Source organism: Myxocyprinus asiaticus, chromosome 8 (assembly GCF_019703515.2).
Source record: "Myxocyprinus asiaticus isolate MX2 ecotype Aquarium Trade chromosome 8, UBuf_Myxa_2, whole genome shotgun sequence".
Lineage (NCBI taxonomy): Eukaryota > Metazoa > Chordata > Actinopteri > Cypriniformes > Catostomidae > Myxocyprinus > Myxocyprinus asiaticus.
The window spans coordinates 43,793,794-43,817,142 of NC_059351.1; the positions used below are offsets into that span (position 1 = coordinate 43,793,794).

At 38.3% G+C, this 23,349-nt stretch overlaps 1 protein-coding gene across 1 annotated transcript in view; it reads left to right on the plus strand.

Moving 5' to 3' along the window:
- The window catches only part of evi5l (ecotropic viral integration site 5 like), a 75,383-nt gene that overhangs the window by 554 nt on the left and 51,480 nt on the right, over positions 1 to 23,349 (plus strand). The window lies entirely within an intron of this gene.

Consider the following 23,349-nt stretch of genomic DNA (forward strand, 5'->3'; position numbering starts at 1 on the left):
AATTAACACAGACACCGAAATGCATAGGGCGTTTAAATGCAACCTCTTTAAAATAAACTAAGAATTTTTCGTTGGACAATCAAAACAATCATATCACAGAATTTCCCTTCAGATTTCAACTATAATGTGTTACTGATCTATTGCACACCTATGATGTTGGCATTCCCCTACAGTGACATCAGGTGCATTTGAGTCCACACCACAGGCTTTATGATAGTATAGCAGTCTGCATCACACACACACTGTCCACACTGAACCAATGCCGATGGCATGTTTTATTTTCATCTTTTTGTTGTTGTTGTTGCCTGAACTAGGCCCTTTGTCTTATAGCTTCTTCAAAGACTCGAATGGCTTGTTATGGCTTCATATACTGTAACATCTCGACACAAAGCATATGCATGCATGAGACAGTAATGGCTGATATACACATTTGCTTTTTGTCATTTGTCAACTTTTCAGCATAAGCACGTCTGCCTTTGGTTAAAATAAAATGGGCCTATATTTTTGTAGGCCAATGAGGTGAATAGATGTTCTTTCTTATATTCATTTTGGAAAGTGGGTTGTCTTGCTTGAATCACAGTTTAAAAGATTAATTATCCGGCTCTTGTCTTCTCTAATTGTTAAGAGCAGTCTGATTACATGTTTTGGTTGGGAGGAGAGTTGAGTCGGCATTTGACGGTCGCTCTTTTGTGCTACTACCAGTTTAGGACAAACATGTGGGGGTCCCATGTTGTTTTGCTGTTGTTGTTGTTGTTGTTGTTGTTGTTGTTGTTGTTTCCCTGAAAGCAGTGAACTCCATTGTGGAAATCCATTGTGACCAAGGCCGTAACCATGTCTTGAACATTGGGGGGACCAAACCATTTTAGGGGTGGGGGGGGTCGCGGGTGTTGATGTCACAAATATAATGGTCCTCGGTCCCTTAAAAAAGTAAAGGCGATAAAATTGTAATTTTCAGAATAAAGGCTTTAAATGTGACCAAAATTTAATAATATTTGGTTTTAAAAGATATGTTTTTTTTTTTTTAAGTTCACACAGTACAAGGCAAACACTGTGTCTGCATTGCTAGCAATATGCCATAATATGCCAATATGCAGCCTTTTTTGTGCTGTATCAAAGAAAAGATGTATATAATTTATATTATAATGACATCTGGCTAGCAGAAAGAAAATATACAAAATTATTTACTGTCCTCAAGTTTTGCCTCATTGTTTTTTCCCCCCATAGAATCTTAAATCAATCTTTTCTTCAAGAATCCTAACGATGCTCTTTTACATATAAAAACACTTCATATTGACCTCTGCTGTCAAGGTCTAAAGCGGAAAAAAATCATTATAAAAATACCATAAAAGTAGTACATACAACACTAAGCTTTTCTATGGCCCCAGAAAACTTGGAACATAGTGCACAAGTCATTTGGACAACTTTTATGATGTCTTTATACTGAAACTTTAATTACGCTTTATAGTATTTGTCCTTCATGAAGCTTGACAGCTCCTGCTCAATATAAACTGTTATTCTATGGAACAGATCTGCTTAATATATCTATTTTTATGTTCCAAGAAAAAGTAACAGCATATGGGTTTTGAACAACATAAGGGTGAGTAAATGAGTGAGTAAGTACATTTTCCATTTTTAGGTGAACTACTCCATTAACTGGTGGCTCATTTGACGTGACAAGGACATACTCAAAATAAAACGTATAAAAAGACTCTTATAAAAAGACGATTCTTAGGAGATGCTGTACAAAATTCAGAATTAATTAAACGCATAAAGAAATTTAGAAAATCTTAAATTGTTTGTTAATGATGACCTAATAATATTTGCACTAAAATTATCTGACACTGTCCTTGCCAAAACCTAAAAGCACAATAGAAGTCACAAGTCGCAGGTCTTTCCATGTTCTAGTTCTAATCTGAGGGTGATAACGCTCTACTTTGTGTTTTATTGATAATTTTCTTAGACAATGTCAAGTGAATTTTCTAAAAAGCTCCTTCAAAAACCTGCCAGATCAACTCCTTTACAACGTACACACATTCGCACATTATCTTAAGCCTAACATGCTGAAAACTACACCGTTGATGTTTTCGCATTCACAATTATGAATGACATCCGAATCGCGCACTGTACACGACATATTTTCCATTCCAAACGGTGAATTTCGCCAAATGGTGAATAGTTTACACTGTTGGAAATTACTTTCGGTTGGTACAACATTTTAATCATAAAACAGTGGTCAAATTTAGCATGTTTAGTTAGATACTGTCATCTTATAAGACACTAACACTCATGAACTGCTTGCTGATGCGTTCAGCTGGAATAATCCATGAGGTTTATGCTTGACTTCTGACACTTGAGTCCCGCGACTCAAATAACATTGACGTGCGGTGTTAGACTACTGAGCACGCTAAAATTTTTTACTTTTTTATGTTATTCCTGCAACAGCTTAATGACAATAAGACGGTGAGGCATAATGGACTGCAGCAGAACAGCAACGAGGATATCAATTATTGGGGTGGGGGAAATCTGGCCATATCTGATTATTGGGGGGGACTTGTCCCTGTCAATGTATATTGCGGTTACATCTCTGATTGTGATCATTCTGTCCAAAAGAGTATGATGACATTGAAGTGAAGAATTTTAATCCTGGAGGTAACAGGGGCCAGTGTGAGAGAGTTCCGGGCCATCTCGCCAGTGCTTCATTGTCTTTATACTTTACATACAGTGATCTTGTACTTGTGTTTTTAGGCCTTGTAAACTTAAACATTTGTTTTTCTGCAATAAATAGAATATTGTTGTTGCAAATTGTGCAGGCCAGAGGCCTGTGCCATGAAGATTGCTGAACGAACTCGGGGTTTCAGGATTGGATTCAGGTTGACAAATTCAAAACAATCCAGTCAGGCTTAATTGGTACCATTATGCAGCTCATCAACTTTCTCTGTCAACTCAGGCTTCGATCCTGACTTTAAGATTAGATTACGCGGTTGTGCACATGAATGAGTGACGTTTGCAGCACACAACCAGTCGTGTGAGAGAACGTGATTCACTTCTCGCAAGAGTATCAGCGGGATTTACCTCTCTGCTGAAAGCTGATGATTATGAAAATAAGAATTTAAATTATTTTAAACTGTGCACAAGACAAAAATTTACACTGCTTATGAGTTCAGCATGAAATCATGAAGACTTAAAACACATGAAGCAATTAAAGACATTTACACAACAAGAAGAAACCGTGGCTGCTAAGAAAGCTCAAGAGGACTGCTGCAAACAAATTTTTAATGTGATAAAAAAAATATAAAACAGCTGGTATATCACTGCGTATGTGAATTCATATAGGCCCACAACAAAAACACACAGGCTTATTCATTTTAAAAGCTTACATTTATTTAAAATATAAAAGCTTGTATATTTATTTGAATTGAAAACTTTATATATCATACAAAACTATTACAAATAAATATAGGCTACTATTGATTACAAAATGAGTAGAGACTATAAAGATGAATATTCTCCCTAAGTTTATTTTCCTTTTTCATAATCTACCAGTTAGTATATCAAAAAGTGTTTTTAGACAAAGGAATAAACTATTTTGAAACCTAGAATTAGTCTTAAAATTCTTAAGTTGTCAAAAAAGGCTTGGAGGACTAGAATTCCCAAATTTAATAAACTATTCCCAAATTCCCAAATTCAACCTTTATTGATTTGGATGAACAGAGAATCTAAAGTGAAATGGAGGAAGATGGAAATTTATCAAATGGGGGAACCTATTAGTATATCCCTGTTCCTACCTAAACAAAGCAACAAATTTAAATCAATAGGTAATATTTGTATTACAGGTGCATCTCAATAAATTAGAATGTCATGGAAAAGTTCATTTATTTCAGTAATTCAACTCAAATTGTGAAACTCGTGTATTAAATCAATTCAATGCACACAGACTGAAGTAGTTTAAGTCTTTGGTTCTTTTAATTGTGATGATTTTGGCTCACATTTAACAAAAACCCACCAATTCACTATCTCATAAAATTAGAATATGGTGACATGCCAATCAGCTAATCAACTCAAAACACCTGCAAAGGTTTCCTGAGCCTTCAAAATGGTCTCTCAGTTTGGTTCACTAGGCTACACAATCATGGGGAAGACTGCTGATCTGACAGTTGTCCAGAAGACAATCATTGACACCCTTCACAAGGAGGGTAAGCCACAAACATTCATTGCCAAAGAAGCTGGCTGTTCACAGAGTGCTGTATCCAAGCATGTTAACAGAAAGTTGAGTGGAAGGAAAAAGTGTGGAAGAAAAAGATGCACAACCAACCGAGAGAACCGCAGCCTTAAGAGGATTGTCAAGCAAAATCGATTCAAGAATTTGGGTGAACTTCACAAGGAATGGACTGAGGCTGGGGTCAAGGCATCAAGAGCCACCACACACGGACGTGTCAAGGAATTTGGCTACAGTTGTCATATTCCTCTTGTTAAGCCACTCCTGAACCACAGACAACGTTAGAGGCATCTTACCTGGGCTAAGGAGAAGAAGAACTGGACTGTTGCCCAGTGGTCCAAAGTCCTCTTTTCAGATGAGAGCAAGTTTTGTATTTCATTTGGAAACCAAGGTCCTAGAGTCTGGTGGAAGGGTGGAGAAGCTCATAGCCCAAGTTGCTTGAAGTCCAGTGTTAAGTTTCCACAGTCTGTGATGATTTGGGATGAAATGTCATCTGCTGGTGTTGGTCCATTGTGTTTTTTGAAAACCAAAGTCACTGCACCCGTTTACCAAGACATTTTGGAGCACTTCATGCTTCCTTCTGCTGACCAGCTTTTTAAAGATGCTGATTTCATTTTCCAGCAGGATTTGGCACCTGCCCACACTGCCAAAAGCACCAAAAGTTGGTTAAATGACCATGGTGTTGGTGTGCTTGACTGGCCAGCAAACTCACCAGACCTGAACCCCATAGAGAATCTATGGGGTATTGTCAAGAGGAAAATGAGAAACAAGAGACCAAAAAATGCAGATGAGCTGAAGGCCACTGTCAAAGAAACCTGGGCTTCCATACCACCTCAGCAGTGCCACAAACTGATCACCTCCATGCCACGCCGAATTGAGGCAGTAATTAAAGCAATAGGAGCCCCTACCAAGTATTGAGTACATATACAGTAAATGAACATACTTTCCAGAAGGCCAACAATTCACTAAAAATGTTTTTTTTATTGGTCTTATGATGTATTCTAATTTTTTGAGATTGTGAATTGGTGGGTTTTTGTTAAATGTGAGCCAAAATCATCACAATTAAAAGAACCAAAGACTTAAACTACTTCAGTCTGTGTGCATTGAATTTATTTAATACACGAGTTTCACAATTTGAGTTGAATTACTGAAATAAATGAACTTTTCCACGACATTCTAATTTATTGAGATGCACCTGTATTTGTACTTTTAGAATTTGGTTAGAAAAAAAAAAAAAAAAGACAGTAAAATAAGAAAGATATAGTTAATTTACAAGAAATTGCTAAAGATCCTGGTTTCATGCCAAATAGATTAGATAATACATTGAAGTTTTGGGCAGATAGACGTCTGAAAAGTGATCACCAACTGTTCACTAATAAAGGAATGGATACCTTTTCAAACCTAGCAAAAATGTATGAGCTTCCAAATTCACAATTTGTAAATTATTTACAGGTAAGAAGATATTAATATCTTATTAATAAGATAATTATTAAAAAAGGAGTTGATGCCTTAACTTTCCACTTTATTTGAAATAAAATATAACATGTAAGTAAATGAATGATTTACATGTGTTATTCATAGAATATGTTGTGAATGGTTATTTGATATGGTTATTCAAAATAACATCATATTTTTTTTTATTATTTCTCTTCCTTGATGTACAGTTTGTACATTTGTCTTTAGTAAAAAAAAAATAAAAAAAAATAAAAAAGCAAAATAAAAAGCATGAAAAAGGCTACTATTGATTAATTAAAAAGTGAGCACTTGGAATACTGTATGCAGAAATAAGATGCATTTGTTCTTTTTATAAAAGATGTATTTTGTGTACTGCTTATATTATTATAACTTCAAGTAAAATACTATATGTTCATCTCAAGTCCAAGAAAGAAAAAAGACGTTTGGATGGCATTCACCCCTTTCCATAGCAATCTTGAGCTTTTAATATTTTTAAAACAATAATTTTTTGCAGGTATCATTTTAATCCATCTTACTGGCTGTTATATAGATACCCTAATATATTATGTTTATATATTCAAATATATTGTTTGCTATGGCTAAAGAGGGTAAATGAAAAGCAATTAAATTTTAAACAAAATACAACACTCTATATACTGAAAATCTACATTTAGATTCCAAATAATTTATCATGATGACTTGATTTTGTGGATTTCTACGATTTTACTTGTAAAGTGTGCTTTAAGAGACATGGGGGAGAGACTTAATTGCATCAAAGATGTCATTTTACACACAGCCCATTGGATCAGGATCTGTTAGCAATCTGTAATCCAGAACGAAACCTGCTTCGGAGCAGGTTAGCCATGTAGCGTAAGTTGCTATGGTGATGAACACCACTAAAAGCTGACCAACATTCATGGTACCTAAAACCTGGGGTTGAGATGAACTAAACTAAAACTTACAGTGCATCCAGAAAGTATTCACAGCGCTTCACTTTTTCCACATTTTGTTATGTTACAGCCTTATTCCAAAATGGATTAAATTCATTATTTTCCTCAAAATTCTACAAACAATACCCCATAATGACAACGTGAAAGAAGTTTGTTTGAAATCTTTGCAAATTTATTAAAAATAAAAAACGAAAAAAAAATCACAACGAAAGACGAGAGACTGCTTCATTATCTGCCTAACAGAAACTTGGATGTCTGCGGAGATTCCAGACTCAGCCATTGAACCCGCGGGGTTCTCCGTGCACTGAGCGGATAGAGCGAAAGACCTCTCAGGTAAAAGCAGAGGTGGTGGTGTATGTTTTATGGTCAACAAATCCTGGTGTGATCAGAGGAACGTACATTCTATCAAGTCTTTCTGCTCTCCTGATCTGGAATTTCTCATGCTTCTGTGTCAACCATTCTGGCTACCGAGGGAATTCACAGCGGTCATTATCACAGCTGTGTACATCCCCCCACAAGCCGACACAGACCGGGCACTCAAGGAACTGTATGGGAGTATAAGTGAGCAGGAAACCACGCACCCTGAGGCTGCGTTCATTGTAACCGGGGACTTTAACAAAGCCAATTTTAAATCAGTTTCACCAAAATACCACCAACACATCAGTTTCAACACACGAGGGGACAGGGTTTTGGACCATTGCTACTCATCCTTCCAGCACTGTAGAGAGCATCCTGACTGGCTGCATCACTGCCTGGTACGGCAACAGCACTGCCCTCAACCGCAAAGCACTGCAAAGGGTGGTGCGAACTGCCAGACAAATCATCGGAGGTGAGCTTCCCTCCCTCCAGGACATATATACCAGGCGGTGTGTGAAAAAAGCTCGGAGGATCATCAGAGACTCCAGCCACCCAAGCCATGGGCTGCTCTCACTGCTACCATCAGGCAGGCGGTATCGCAGCATCAGGACCCGCACCAGCCGACTTCACGACAGCTTCTTCCCCCAAGCAATCAGACTTTTGAACTCTTGATCTCTCACGATCAATATACATCAGCACTGCACTTTATTAATCTTATTATCTCACACTGGACTGTCATAAATTATGTTCTCTCTTAACAACACACTGGCAACTGACTATCAACCGATAGCCTGAATGTCAATACAGTACAATACAACCTACTGTACATTTTATATATACTATATATACTATTTTTATTGTATAAAGTTTATTCTGTATTGTATGTGTATTCTATATTGTGTGTATTGTATACTATACATTGTATATTATTATTTGTATATTGTGTTGTGTGTAATTATGTGTATATTAGATATGTAAATTGTGATGTGTAAATCTGATGTTTATTGTAAATTGATATATGTCTCATCACTGTCATGACTGCTATGTTGCTCAGAACTGCACCCAAGACTTTCACCCACTATTGCACTTGTGTATGTGGTTGTATGACAATAAAAGTGATTTGAGATCAACTTCAAAGTAAGCACTTCACATGCGCTGTAAGTAAATATTCATAAGTCATATTCACTGTGCATTGTTTGTACAACTGGTTTGATTCTGTCTTTTGTGAGAAAATGTGATTGCTAATGAGCGCATGCCATCCATGGTTGCTAGACTGCTGAGTCCACTGTTATTTCCTTCTTTCTAATATATTAAAAATGTCTTTACGTGCAAATAAATAAAAAAAACAGAAATCAGAAGCAACTGCTATCTACCATTTAAAACACAATCTTATATATTTTTTTTAAATATTCTTTTTTACAAAGTTAAAGTTTTGTGTGGAATTTTGGTAAATATAGACTTTATTCATTTTAGTGCCATCTTTTTTCTTTCTTTCTTTTTTTTTTCTTTTCTCCCCTTTTTCTCCCCAATTTGGAATGCCCAATTCCCAATGCACTCTAAGTCCTCATGGTGGCGTAGTGACTCAATCCGGGTGGTGGAGGACGAATCTCAGTTGCCTCCGCATCTGAGACCGTCAACCTGCGCATCTTATCACGTGGCTTGTTGAGTGCGTTACTGCGGAGACATAGCGTGTGTGGAGGCTTCACGCCATCCACCGCTGCATCCATGCACAACTCGCCACGTGCCCCACCAAGAGCAAACCACATTATAGCGACCACGAGGAGGTTACCCCATGTGACTCTACCCTCCCTAGCAACCGGGCCAATTTGGTTGCTTAGGAGACCTGGCTGGAGTCACTCAGCATGCCCTGGGATTCGAACACGCAAACTCCAGGGGTGGTAGTCAGCGTCTTTACTCACTGAGCTACCCAGGTCCCCCGCTAGCGCCATCTTTGATTTTTAATGGCAATGACAACGAGGCTGTGAAGGATGGACTTACAGTCTCTTCAGTGGCATGAACGGTATAAAGCTGTATAAAGTTCCTAGATCACATCTGATTTTCCACAATTCATGTTGTCTGGAGTACTTTGTATACTGAATGTTCTTGGACATATGTTATCAATGTTTTGTCCATGGAATGATCCAAAAACACTTTAAACTTCAGTACAGGCCATTGAAGAGACTGTAAGTCTATCCCTTACAGTCTCGTTGTCATTCCCATAAAAAAAAATCAAAGGTTGCGCTAGTGTGACTAAGGTCTATAGTGCTAAATAAGAGTTTATTAATTTTGTTTTATAGCAATTGTATGCATTTTTTTACCGTATTAAATTGTGTGACAAATCAACATTATACTGGCCTATCTGCCATCCTGCTCTGGATATCGGCCATTAAAAAAACCCATATCGGTTGACCATTACTGTTGACATTAAGTGTGGTTATGCTGTAATGAAATCCAAAGGAGTGAATGGTATTATTTTAGATCTTTGTTATGCCCCAGTTAGTGAGTGCATTTACTTGCACTTTAAAAGTCTGATTTCTGTCAGAATAATTAAGGAATAATTTGTCTTTAAAATGTCATGTAAACGTGTTGGCCTAGTTCGACTGAAATCGCACTAGTCTGTTTTTTTTTCTAAATTGAACTAACAGACGTAGATAATGCGGTTGTAGATCGGTTCCATCTAGCATGTATACAGTTCAGTCAGTCCACAATAGGCCTCGGCGTTATGCAGAATATGCACATGCTTCGAGAAACAGAGGTGCTACGCGATGTTTATTTAACCCGGATGTCGAACGCAATGCAAAACAAAGCAGAGAAGATGATGATTAACAACAACAACCCAGGGTGCATTTCATTCAGAAGTGATCATCCCAGTGCTCTATTACCTTCGCAGATGTTTCCATCTACTGTCAGAACTTTGGAGGGCTGAAAGGTGTAGGGCTCAAACATAACGTTTATTCGGAACTCACCTTTTAAGTCATATTTACTGGAAATACAGTTTGAAGTGATCTTACAGGATGGCTACTATGATTGTTCTCCCTTTGGAGGCTGATTTATCTAGTTTGTAACACAGAGACACGTGGCAAACGCTGGAAATGTTCGTTTTTTGGATGGAACAGTAGTCTGTAAACCATACACACCTGTGACACATTGATGTGCCTCATTATTATTATTCTTTTGTCCATTGACTAATCTTCCTATCTGTCTGCCATAGTAACACTCATATCACCCAACACCAATCTTTGCAGTAGCAATAAATGTCTTGTTTTTATACTTGTTATAAAATATTTTTTTCACACATTCCATAATAAAACACAATAAAAGGGGGTAACAGATGCATACTATGGCCAAACTTGGCATGCTAGCATTAGCATTAGTGACATGGATGCAGTATGTATTTAACATTGCAAATTACCTGATTACCTTTGCTATGATTCACCTGTTTCAAATGGGCCTTGCAACAGAAAGGGCCACGTGCTCAAATAGCCCCGCCCCCTGACACACCCACACATACACACAAAGTTGACTAAAAGTTACTCGCATAGCCCTGCATTCCCAACGGCATATCTGATGGCTTCGGAGGGCACATTGAAGGGAGAGCAATAATGATAGTCATACTGTAAGATCATTTCAAACTGAATTTCCAATATAAAAAAGTGAGTTCCGAAAGACACCTTTCAGCCCTCCAAAGCCACAGTGGTTAATTATGATAAAGTCTTTGAAGGTAATAGGGCAGCATATGGATGATCACTTCTGAATTAAACACACCCCTGTCACTGTCTCTTTGAATGAATCACGTCACATCACTTGTCTGCTAATTCAATTACCACCATCCTTCTGGCATCGAGGAAAGAAAAATTGCGAAGTTGTCTAGAAAGCCTTAACAAGTTAACAGCTTTTTTTATTTTATTTTGCACACCCTGCACACTCTTAGAGACTCCACACACTCTTAAATGCTGAGTTTCCCGATAACTTTGCAAGCTTTTACGATCATCTTTACTACTGTTGCTAGTTATTTTACGATGGCGTACTGCCTGTTTCCCAAACCAGCATGTAGATCGCTTGTGCTTTGTTACGGGAGCTGTCCAGTCCAAAGGTTGCTGAAACTTTGGCAAATATGTCAATGAGTCTGTTTTCTCAGCATGAAAGCATGGAAATTTATTGTAACCATGGCATCAAAAGTTATTAACTATTAACCTACTGAATTTAATTAAAGAAAAAATGATAGCTTTTAGATGTATTGATGAAAGAAATGCATGTAATTCTGAATGCACGCAATGTGAGGGGCTCTCGCATAGCCTAAAGTATTGTTTCTTTGGCTGGAAACTGAACAGATGCACACAGAATAGGATTAAAATGAAAGACATCAGTGTTGAACTACTCGGACCTATCTAAGTATTAATAGATCATCTGGTTAGAGTTCTAGGCACTGCAGTTAAGTGTTATGTGTTTACTTAGTATAATTATATTTATAATTATTTTATAATGTAATAAATAAAATTTTTATCTTATATTGAAATGTGATTAATTGCGATTTAATTCAGTTAATTAATCTGCATATCATGTAATTAAAGGAATGTTCCGGGTTCAATACAAGTTAAGCTCAATTGACAGCATTTGTGGCATAATGTTGATGACCACATAAATTCATTTCGACTCGTCCCTCCTTTTCTTTAAAAAAAAAAAAAAAAGCAAAAATTGAGGTTACAGTGAGGCACTTACAATGGAAGTGAATGGTGCCAATTTTTGGAGGGTTTAAACAAAGAAATGTGAAGCTTATACTTTTTAATTCTTCTGTTAAAACTCATATATTATTTGAGTTGGAAAGTTGTTTAAATTGTAATTTTTACAGTCATTTTAGGGTTTTATGGTTTGTTGACATTACATCGTCATGGTAACAAAGTTGTAAAATTGGCTATAAATTTACACAGAAAAGGTTAGTAAGCGATTTTTATTACACGGAAATCATGTTTACACACACATCCTTTATGTCTTGTGGCTATATTTTTGAAAAAGTGAGTATTTGGCGTGCTGAGTGACTCCAGCCGGGTCTCCTAAGCAAGCAAATTGGCCCAGTTGCTAGGGAGGGTAGAGTCACACGGGGTAACCTCCTCGTGATCGCTATAATGTGGTTCACTCTTGGTGGGGCGTGTGGTGAGTTGTGCGTGGATGCCGCGGTGGATGAGGTGAAGCCTCCACACGCGCTTTATCTCCGCGGTAACGCGCTCAACAAGCCACTTGATAAGATGCACGGATTGACGGTCTCAGGTGCGGAGGCAGCTGAGATTTGTCCTCCGCCACCCGGATTGAGGCGAGTCACTACACCACCACGAGGACTTAGAGCACATTGGGAATTTGGCATTCCAAATTGGGAGAAAAAGGAAAAAAAAGAAAAAGTCATTATTTTAACGTAAAAAAAAATTGGCCCCCATTCACTTCCATTGTAAGTGCCCCACAGTAACGTTGATCTATGCTTTTTTTTAAAGAAAAGGAGGGCGAGTCAAAATAAATTTTTGTGGTAATCAACATTGATTACATCGATTGAGCTTAACTTGTATTGAACACAGAGCACTCCTTTAATACAGTTAAAAAAAATTTGCGATTGACAGCCTATTTTCAATAAATCTTCTTAAATTATTTACAAGAAATTAAATTATTCAACAAGAAAAAATTTAAGGTGGTACTTGAATCTATCCATCAGAAATTGATTGGATCATGAAAAGTGGACTTTCACACCAGAAAATACTAAACCAAATAAACAGTGGACTAATTGTTGTTTTGAAGGCAACGTTTTAAAAAGTAATTAGATCAGTGATTCCTGAGGTAGTCTTGAGTTTTTCTGAAATGACATCAAAATAATTATCTGAAAAAACATTATCTGAAAGAACATTACAGAACAGCAATGAACAGTCACCTAAACTCTGAATGGTAAACTGATATGGTGCCATCCGGTGTGTTTTTGTCAGGACAAACAAGCCTTTATAGCACACATGTTCTGAAGAGTCCTAGTGAAAGACATCACGTCCTCTGCAACCTCCCCCTTTAGCTTGTTTTCTGTAGCTCTCAATTTGAATCTCTCTTTTACCAACCCTCTTTTTGCCCTCTGTATCTCTTTCTCCCTTTTTATATTTGTCTTTTTATATAAGTCTTCTGGCACTGTCACACTTTCTCTTGGTTTATAGCTGCTGGCTCACTGCTCCACGTCATTGTTTTCAAACAGCACACCAATGTGAAGGCAGGTCTAACCCTGCATGTGTGCAGAAAGATGATGACTTTCTAACAGAGCAGCTGTGGCCCCTTTGCCATGACAATCATGTTTCTGGGGTTCTGCTCAACTGCTGCTTTTTGTTGGGGTTTACTTAGTCATACTTATTGAAATTAACCGCAGCTGCTCTTAGCGACACAGTGGATGTCTTTTTCATATTCTACCCTCTAAATTGTTTATTAATCTCATTTTAATCTCATGTCGTAATGTCTTTTTTTTCTGTTATGACAGTGCTTATCGTCATTGTTGTTGTAGATTTTGATTTTTTTTGCTTTTTCTTTTTTTATTGTTTTATTAGAAAGGCATTAAGTATTATCACTAGAGCAACTGGGGTGCAAATGATTAGTGTTCATAGTTGACTAAATTTGAGGATAATTATTTTAGCTATCAAAAAATAATTTTCTTGTAATCAGTTTCTTGTAAAAGTTGTTGATGTATTGTTTGCAGTTCAGCTAATGAGACAATTTTCTTAATTATGAAGTGCACTGAAGTAGCAATAGCGGACAGAGTGTTTGAAACTTTCATTAAGTCATTAGTTTTGCAATTTTGTTTGGTGCCGCTAGTGGTGCAAAAATTACACACTTTACCTTAGCATCTGTGCAAGTTATTCCAAAGAAAAAAAAACAGATTAGTAATCTTTCATCTGAAATGACTTTCCATTTTTGCTGATGTCACCTAGCCTATTGGTTAATGTTAACCAAATGCCAAATAGCTATTTAGGTGTTGCTGTAGGCTGCTATTGTAAGGAATACTGTCTTTCTACAAAAGCTTATATAATTAACAAAACTTTTATGCTTAAGGTTTTGGTGATAAATGGAAATAATGATATATTTAAGAAAGAAGCATTACCAATTAGATATTTCAAGATGCTCTCGAGGGTGAACTTGACCTTCAGCCTCCATGTCGCTGTCAAAATGGAGTTTCCAGTGGTGTTTCAGGATGCAAGTAGTCCTTCACAATTGACAGTAAACTCATATTTATCTCTCTTTCTTTTTCCTTGTTGAATATTGTGTTTCACTCTGAAATCTGGCCCATTGTAAAAGAAATGAATGCCATTTTCACATCGACTTTATATTACTTTCTTCTGATGTGTAGCTAGCATATATAGCATATTATAACATGGGACTAAGTAAACAAGACCTGTTCCTGGGCAGGGACACTTTATCAGTGCCTATGGCAAATGTATCATTTTCTTTGAGGAATAATATTTTCTGTTATCCCCGTATAGCATTATAATTCAGTTACATATGCTATCATGTTTTCGGGACTGATGCACCAAGAGACAGATCTCACAGTGAAATTGGAAACAGTCTGTTGACTTTAGCTGAAATCAGTCTGTGCTTACTGAAATGCAAAACACTTCCCCCAATGGCCAAAGCGGTAACTGTTGTTGGGCATACATGGGCACGTGTGAGCTCCATCTTCAGGATGAAATGTCCATGCGGATGGGCACCAAAAGCGAGTTGTGAATGCATATTTTATAAACTGTATCCACCGCCCCCTCAAACAAAACCCCAAACCTGAACTTAACCATTTGTGGAGTAAAATTGTAATGTTAGTGGGAAAAATACAACCTCAGAATCACGCTTGTCACTGATTATGCGAACACTATTACTTCTTGGTCTCAATGGGGGATTCGATCCTAGGTCTCCTAACGCTGCTGACACGGCACGCTTACAGTCGCACCGCAGAGGAAGGTAAACACATTGGAGCCGATGCAAAATGTCTGATAGGAGATGCCACTTGTTGGTGAGTCAGCATAATGTGGCCAATCCTTCTTGATTATGTTGCAAGCAAACCCTCACATAATCATTTTAGGCCTTAACTGTTAAGCCATTAGTCATGTTTGTGCAATATTGTCTCTTCTTGGTTGCATAAGCCACTTAATGTTGTTGAAGATTTGTGCAACAAGAGAGCAAGCATGTAACACAATTATTTTTTTCTTTTTATTATTCAAATAATCAATCATTGTATGCCTAGAGTAATTGAATAATAATGAAAAAAATTTGATAGCAACAGTGCCGAAATCCATCATAACATTAGTTAGAAACATTTTGATTATTGATGTCCACCCTAAATTATTGGATACAGTGAAAAACTTATGTTATGTCATGTAGCATGTGAGTGAATCATTAATTGCCTTTGAGAAAGGCAGTGGTGTGGTGGTGGTGGTGAGGGTGTGTTCCTGTGTGTCTCGATGAGCTCATTGACCAGGGAATGTCACACAGGGCTGAGAAGCTCTGTGATGAAGCTTTAGCTATTGTGTGATGTTCAAGGTGCGGTTTTGTCTCATACTGTACATAACAATTAGTCCACGCCTCTGAAATATGACACGGCTTGTCCTAGTATCTCTTTGTTTAGAGCTGTGTGTTTGCATATTTAGGTATGTTTTTGTGTATGTGTGTTCATGTGTTGCCTTTGTGATCATCTTAGCAAATCCCAAATTCCCTTAAGGAGAGAATGTCACTTTATAAAATTAGAGGTGCACTTTCCATAAAGTTTTACACTGACCTAAAGAAATAAATAGTACTGGGATACAGTATATTTAAAATGATATACACTCGCACGTGGTATCACATACTCTTTAAGCGTGGTTACCTCTCATGGAGGTCAAGGTTTGGTTAATTAGCATGGTCCAGTTAGCATCTGCTGGTGGATGCCTTGACTACATAATCTGGATCTAAAGAGCATCTTTCTTCTTTGACAGCCATCCAAATGTTGGCATGTATTTTTTACAATTGTTTTTTTGTTGTTGCAAGGAACGTATTAATCACAAACATTTCATTATGTTATCGTAGTTGTTTTACCAGTGACCATTTTTTTTATGTTACATTTTTTTTGAAGGGCTCCTGAAAGCGTGAAATAGACAATGTAAGTCAAAGCAGTGCAAACATGAAACTGCAGCTTACATACAGGCAGTGCTTTTGCTGTGTGAAAGTGCTAGGGGTGACCAGACGTCCGATAAAACCAGAACAGTCTGGATTTTACGAGCCGTGTCCCCACAGAGTCAGGACAACTTTTGTCCTCATAATCAACAGTTTAAGGGCTCACTTTATTTATCATTCTTTATCATTTATGTTATAATTTTATGATTGCAGCAATTGTAGTAATTGGACAGCCTACATTTAAGTTTAAATAACAACAACATGAAAGAAAAGTATACATTTTTAGAGGTTTACGTTAGCTCTGTGAACTGATCGTTCACCTTATGAACTAATGCAAATTTTTAACACATTGGGGCCTACTCGAGCAATGTCATTACTAATAAATGGCAATTTTTTACACATATGGACCTGCTGAAGTGGCAAGCGTTGGACCCATTTAGGACCACTCTTTCCCTCCCCCTGTCGCTTCTGCACCGCTGGCCTGCAAAACAGAGGTGCAGTGCAACAGCCGAAGACGACCGTCTAGCACATGTTTAAATAAATCAACAATAAAAACAATTGGGGGGCCTGGGTAGCTCAGCAAGCAAAGACGCTAACTACCACACCTGGAGTCACAAGTTCGAATCCAGGGCGTGCTGTGTGACTCCAGTCAGGCTTCCTAAGCAACCAGTTGGCCCGGTTGCTAGGGTGGGTTGAGTCAAGTTGGGTTAACCTCCTCGTGGTCACTATAATATGGTTCTCGCTCTCGGTGGAGCGTGTGGTGAGTTGTGCGTGGATGCTGTGGAGAATAGTGTGAAGCCTCCACATGCGCTAGGTCTCCAGTAATGCGCTCAACAAGCCACGTGATAAGATGCACAGATTGACGGTCACAGACGCAGAGGCAACTGAGATTCATCCTCCGCCACCCGGATTGAGGCGAGCCACTACGCCACCACGAGGACTTGGAGCGCATTGGGAATTGGGCATTCCAATTTGGGGAGAAAAGCGGAGAAAAATAAAAAATCACGCATACAGTGTTGTCTTATTTATCAGATATAAATCGCTTTGACACTGTGGATAAAAAGCATCTGCAAAATAAATTACTTTCTCTAGAGGGGCACCTCAGCCCAGGAGGGAAGAGGGGCAGTGGATGTGCCCCCAGTGCACGTACCTGCCCCTGAGACTTTCACAGTCCACCCGGAAGTGGGGTGTCCATGAGCGTTTCTCTGTCTGGGGACAGTACCACCATCACAAAATAGCTGTCGGTACGCAAGAGTTGCTGCCAGTACTGTGACATAATTTTGTCATCATTGCTGGTACTGAATGTACCGGTTCTTACCGGCTCACTAATGGGGCTTTTCCACTGCACGGTACAGCTCAACTCGACTCGACTCTGCTCGCTTTTTGGGGGTTTTCCACTGTGGATAGTACCTGACACTTTTTTCGAGGTTCCAAGCGAGCCGAGCCGATACTAAATGTGATGTCAAAACCCTGCAGATCAACGATTGGTCAGAGAGAATCGTCACTACCAGCGTCACTGGATTTGTGACACAGGACATTAACCCGCTAGTTTTAAAGTTAGCGACAGCAATATAATTTGTTCACGTGACTTTCGAATTGTTAAAAGAAATGGCTGTGCACAAAACCACGCCGTGGTCAATAAACGAGGTGCAGACGTTCCTCTCATTAGCGACGAACGAAACGAAAAAGTCTTTCAGGAACTGTCTCAGCTGTTGTCTGCACACGCCTACCACCGGACTTACCAGCAGTGTAGGGAAAAGTAAAAAAAACTTAAGTGACTACAGAACCATCAAGGACCACAACAGCCGGAGTGGTTCAAACAGAAGAAAGTGGAAGTGGTTCGACCAAATGGACGCTATCTATGGCAATAGACCGGCGAGCAATGGGAGGGAGAGTGCCCTGGACTCGGCGTTGTTGGAGTCCACGATGGGAGGATGGTACGTTTTGTTACGTTAACTCTATATTCTTCTTGAAAGCTTCACTTTGTTTAGTTGACCAGCTACTGGAAAGCTTTCTTCTAAAACAACCAAGCTAATTTAGCTGTTACACTTGTGTAAAATCACCATGCAACAATTGCTTTATACATCAGAATGAGCTAGTGGCTAACAGCTAGCGGTCGTGTTATTGTCTATGGTCAGTAATGTTTGTGTCGTGTTTAAGATGATGTCACGGCAGTAGAGGCGGCACAACTATTACGATCAGCCTATAATCCCACCCACGTTGAGGCGGCACTAAACTGCAGTGGAAAGCAAGCTCAGAAAAGTAAAGCGAGCAGAGTGAGTCCATTCGAGTCGAACCGTAACGTGCAGTGGAAAAGTGCCATAAGAGCACTGCAACTATGTCAAATTCCAAATTTTATAGTACTAAATTCCATTTTTATGACTGGATTCCGCAATTCCTTTTGTGTTTTGTGCATTGTTGAGATTATAGAACCTAATTGAGAATTATTATAAACTTGATTGTCGTGATATCTAATTCACATGTGGAGATGGATCACATTACTTGCAAATAGTTATTAATCTAAATGGAAGGGAATTCAAAAGTGTAAACTGCTTAAAACGTCTTGATTCATTACATTTTAATGAATAGAAAGTGTGTTTGTGTACCCAATAGATGTTTGATTTCAAACAATGGGTGAGTAGTTTACTCCAATATTTCATATTGTTTTATCATCATTAAAGGCTATATTGCAAAATACTGTATTACATGGTTAGGTTGCTTTTGAGCTATATTTTCTGCTAAAAATCAGCAAGCTACACACAGCAAAAAATAAGCTCTGCACTGAAACTCTTATCTCACTGCTATGCATCAACGTGCTGCTCATGCTGTCAGTGTGAAGGCCAAAGTATACTTCACGCATCAGCGTTGCTGATCGCTCCACGCACAGGATGCATGATGTAAATTTTGTCATAATCCAGTACGTGCAGCCTGACTGCGTGCCGGCCAGAATTTTCCGGCTCCAGAGTGATGAATAACATGGCATTTACAGCTCAGGTGATTGGTTTAAAAACAGTTGTGTCCAGAACTTGAGTGCCCATGAGCAAAGATGGCATATTTCAAATCTTATACTCCCAGGGGGGTCGTATGCCAGCCAAGCAACTGCAATTGAGATAAATGGGAATGCTTATACATAGCTTTCTCCAGGTATTGCAGACCTCCTTGTCGGTAACTCACCTGTTATGGGACAGTTTTGATTGAGTAATAAATTAATCATGAGTGACACATATGCCTGGGAATAGCCTGCACATAGCGAATATTTCTACAATTGTATCCGTAACCAAACATTTTTGTTTTCATGTGATTCTGCATTCACACCGATGGTTAGGCATCAATTAAAAGTCCACAGTCATACCACTGTCATATTGGTAGTTTACATACAGTAGATAAATAATAGCCAGTGGAACGTAAACAAAACATAGCATGGCAACATGCAAACTGCAATTAAATATCATGCTGTCCTTTCCATAGTGTATTAATAACATTTACGGCATGTCTGAACTTAAGATCTATGTAATAGGATTTACTCCATAGAAAGACTTTCAGTGCACTCTCATTGTTTCACCAGATAATGATTCACCTCTTGTAGGCCTTTAGATGTGTCTGTTTAGTTAATTGTTGATTCCAAGTGATGCTTTTGTCAGATATTATAATCATGAAAACATCTGTGATTCAGACAAGACAGGCAGACCAATTAATGCACAATTAATGCAGTGTGTATATTTGTGACATTTGCCAATGAGGGTATGTTAGAGGGTAATGATCTTTTGTACCAGACATAAAGGTCATGTGAAGATTGGATGCTAACAGGATCTAATGCTATGTTCACACCTCTGTTTAATATGGCCCTGATTTATTTTTTATTTTTTATTATTATTGTTATTTTGCCTCACATGTGACATACAGTAGATTTTTTGGGATGATAGTAGAACAGTAAAAATCACATTGATTTTTTTTTTTTTCTGGGCATTTTTGTCCCAAGCCCCTGCTAATTTCTTACCCTGATTGCTCTGTCAAATCAAAGGTAGCCTAAAATGAAATTAAATGTTCCTTGATATGATAGATAAACCCATATATTTGAAGAGAAAATAATATTATTTGCCAGTTATCTTTATTTATAACTACACTATGTAACTTTTGGCCCTCTAGCGGTTGAAGCATAAAACTGCAAGTTACTTGTGGAGGAAAATTTTACGTGAGTTATGATTCGGCACTGCTCTTCTGCATGGATAAATCTCATGGTTTGAGGAGATATTTACCTGGATATTTAGCAGGAGTCATGAATCGACATACTATTTTCATGGTGATATTATTTTGTTATTCCTTTAAACATTTATTACTGATATATTACTTACTTTAAGGAAGATAAACGACACTTTTTTTATTTTTTTCTCCCCTTTTCTCCCCAATTTTGGAATGCCCAATTCCCAATGCGCTCTAAGTCCTTGTGGTGGCGTAGTGACCGGGTGGCGGAGGACGAATCTCAGTTGCCTCTGTGTCTGAGACCATCAATCCACGCATCTTAATCCATGGCTTGTTGAGTGTGTTACCGCAGAGACATAGTGCGTGTGGAGGCTCACGCTATTCTCCATGGCCACACCGAGAGCGAGAACCACATTATAGCGACCACGAGGAGGTTACCCCATGTGACTCTACCCTCCCTAGCAACCGGGCCAATTTGGTTGCTTAGGAGACCTGGCTGGAGTCACTCAGCACACCCTGGATTCGAACCCGCGACTCCAGGGGTGGTAGTCAGTGTCTTTACTCGCTGAGCTACCCAGCTGGAACTTCTTTCTGAGCTTGCGGACATGCTGTAAACACCCAAGGACAAATTACTTATCCCTGCGATTTCACACCAAATCCATCCTGTCAGCTCTAAATAAAAATCATTATTATAGGCTTACCATAGTGAATCGTGGTAAGACAAGCACAGGGGTTTGAACATGTATATTTTTTTATGTATTTACTCAATAATGAACTTTTGTTAATTGTAACAACAACAGCAAAAAAAAACATACGTAGTGCAGCTTTAAAAGGATAGTTCACCCCAAAATGAAAGATCTCTCATCATTTACTCACCCTCATGCCATCCCAGATGTATGACTTTCTTTCTTCTGCAGAACACAAATGAAGATTTTTAGAATAATATTTCATCTCTGTAGTTCCTAACAATGCAAGTGAATACTGACCAGGCCATTGAAGCTCCAAAAAGCAGATCAAGGCAGCATAAAGGTAATCCATAAGACTCCAGTGGTTTAATCAGTGTCTTTTGAAGTGATCCAGTTGGTTTTGGGTGAGAACAGACCAAAATCAAACACATTTTTCATTGCGCAGAGCGCTAGATGGTGCTATTAACCTGTTCCATGTGACATCACTGTATGACCGCGCCGCCATGTTTGTGACCCAGTTTCTATTTACCTTAAATGAGTTGTGCTGTGGGATGTGACAAAAGCCTTCTTCAGGAGTTAAAAGCAGCTTTTACATTTACATAGATGGGATCATCACAGATGTTTTGTAATATTGTGACCAAATCAGGCCAGAAAACAACACAAAAACATTTGTAACTTTTGAATGAGAGATGTTTACGGTGATGTGCTGGTGGGCGTTTGGACTCGCCGGTCACACCACAGACTCGCCGGCGTACGGAGGTGAATCGTGGATAAAATATATTTAGATGTCCACAAAAGTCCAATTTGGCAATATTTGTGCTGTCTTCAGACCTGCATGAACTTTTCCTGGGACTCGCGATAGATCAAAAGCAATTTTTAATGTTTTTTTTATTGATATCATTTCACTGGGTTTTTTTCTCCCACTGATGGTCACAAATATGGCTGCGAGGAAAAAGTGACGTTACTGAAACGGGTCAACAGGAAGTGTAATCGAGCTTGAAATCATGATCACCAAGGAGACTGTCAAGATGTACAGTGAAAAAGGAATTACATTTTCGTCTGTTCTCACCAAAACTGACTGGATCACTTCAGAAGACACTGATGTTACCATTGGAGTTTGATGGATTTTGTTTATGCTGACTTGATCTGCTTTCTGGAACTTCAAAGACCTGGCCACCATTCACCTGCATTGAATGGACCTACACAGCTGAGATACTCTTCTAAAAATCTTCATTTGTGTTCTGCAGAAGAAAGAAAGTCATACACATCTTAGATGTCATGAGGGTGAGTAAATTATGAGAGAATTTTCATTTTTGGGTGAACTAACCCTTTAAAAAATGAATTTAAAGCCTCTAGGCCAAGATCCTTTTTTAGTATTGGTTAAATAACAGATATTCTTCATAGCTCTTATCTCTACATACTGTAGGGAAGGTTCAGTTGAATAAATGTGATTTCAACAGATGAAGGGACCAACAGACAGACACTGATTGAGGTTTTAGATTTAAATGCTTGTGGGTGGGGGAGGGGTATGTGATTGGCACTGTGCTTAGAGCTACAATAACCACACTTGTGCTGCTTGTCAGGAGGAGAAGGAGAGAGATGCAGCAAACACACAGTGGCATTATTGTAATCAGTAAAAAACACAGTTTGTCTATGCCATTACCCATTTTGTAGCTGTTTTGACAAACCATGAATGTCTGTCCACCACCTTCCATCTGTGTGATACTCTTAACATGGATTGTGAAAGTGGCATAAGTCCTCCATGGGGATAATCTTGTGTGAGAGAAAAGAAAAGCAAAGCCGTGCATTCGGTGTGTAATTGATGAATTATATACCTATTTGATCATTCTGGTGCCTCCGCATGTAATTATGAGAAAATAGTTTTATTGCACATGCTGTTCACCTCAAAAACCAGCTAAAAGTGACTTACTTTCGGGTAAGCCCTATATTGCTATTTTGCATTAACAGTACAAAAAATGCATACAAACTAAACCGTACAAGTCAAAATCCTTACATTAATACCAATTTCCAATTTGCTTCTCACTGGTAATTGCAACTTTGGTGGGGTTCTTTTGCACTCAACTTGTAAATACGATCATTCAAACATGACTTGAACTCACCATCTAATTGGTGTCGAGTAAACTCAACCAGTTGTATTATTCAGCACTTCTTTAAGACAGATTAGTTGACTAGTTGTCTAGGCAATGCACTAACTAGTCGATTTTCAAAATATGTAATTTACGGGGCTATTTTTTTTTACATTATCAATCGATTACAATTTTTAATTGAATTAACTACATGACATGCAATAAATACATTTAATTAATCACAGTTAATC